At 28.6% G+C, this 1,432-nt stretch overlaps 1 protein-coding gene across 4 annotated transcripts in view; it reads right to left on the minus strand.

The window, feature by feature from the left end:
- LOC107756229 (platelet-derived growth factor D-like) overlaps positions 1 to 1,432 on the minus strand; it is a 34,187-nt gene that overhangs the window by 22,741 nt on the left and 10,014 nt on the right. The window lies entirely within an intron of this gene.

The following is a 1,432-nucleotide window of genomic DNA, read 5'->3' on the forward strand; positions in this document are numbered from 1 at the left end:
TATATATATATATATATATATTCAATGAAAAACTTAAATTAAATGAAAATTAAATGAAAACTGCATTGGCAACTAACTGAAATGAGTTTAAATTGAAGCCATAAAAATTCTAACTGGAAACAAATAAGATTAAACTAACAAATTAAATGTAAAAAATAAATAAAATAAATTAAACCTAATTAGTAATATAAAAAAAAAACTAATAAAAAAAGCTAATTAATAACTAAAAGCTGAAAAATTAATAATATAAAAAAAATAATGCTGTATGCCATCCAGAATGGATTGCTTTTGCTGAGCTTGTTGCAGTTCATTATATGGTTGTCAACTGTGCCTTAGAATTTAGTCAAAAGAATTTAGTCCGTGATAAATGAGTCTTTCATTGTAGTCAGAATAAATAATAGACTGATCTCATTATACAACATCAAAAGGTGTGTGCTGTATTGAAGTGTTTTGAACAGACATATTTCTCCATCGCTGAAGAGCAGAGAAAAACATAAAACAAATCTAGACATGCATTCATGTGCGAGATCCTGAATAATGCCTGACTCTGTGTGTGTGTGTGTGTGTGTGTGTGTCTGGCTCACAATTAAGGTCATCCTGGTTAAGAACTGCCCACTTAAGACAAGAAGAGACCGTCTGATTGAAACAGAAAGCGATCAGTCACAGTTCATTGTGTTTTAATGTGCCTTTTAGGGTCAAGTTTATCAGAAATAGTTGATACCACACTAACTTACACAACCAGTCAAAAGTTTTTGAACAGTAAGACTTTTAATGTTGTTTTTTTTTTTTTAACTTCTGCTCACCAAGCCTGCATTTATTTGATGCAAAATACAGCAAAATTTTACATTTTGAAAATATTTTGAAATATTTTTTCTATTTAAACTAATCATTTTCTATTTGAATGCATTTTAAAATGTAATTTATTTCTGTGATCAAAGCTGAATTTTCAGCATCATTACTCCAGTCTTCAGTGTCACATGATCCTCAAGAAACATTTCTGATTATGTTGAAAATATAGAATTCTTTGATGAATAGAAAGTTCAGAAGAACAGCATTTATCTGAAAAAGAAATCTTTTGTAACATTTGAAATTTCTTTACCATCACTTTTGATCACTTTAAAGCATCCTTGCTAAATAAAAGTATTCATTTCTATAATCCACCAGCACCCCCCCTCCAAAAAAAAAGCTGTTACCAAAGCTTTTTATTTCAGATAAATGCTGATCTTTGGATCTTTCTATTCAACAAAGAATCCTGAAAAAAATGTACTGAACTGTTTTAAATATTGATAATAATCAACAGCAAATCAGCATATTAGAATGATTTCTGAAGAACATGTGACACTGAAGACTGGAGTAATGATGCTGAAAATACAGCTTTGATCACAGAAATAAATTATATTTTAAAATATATTACAATAAAGTTATTTTAAAT

The sequence above is a fragment of the Sinocyclocheilus rhinocerous genome, unplaced genomic scaffold, assembly GCF_001515625.1.
Source record: "Sinocyclocheilus rhinocerous isolate Xijiao unplaced genomic scaffold, SAMN03320098_v1.1 scaffold592, whole genome shotgun sequence".
In the NCBI taxonomy this organism is placed as follows: Eukaryota; Metazoa; Chordata; class Actinopteri; order Cypriniformes; family Cyprinidae; genus Sinocyclocheilus; species Sinocyclocheilus rhinocerous.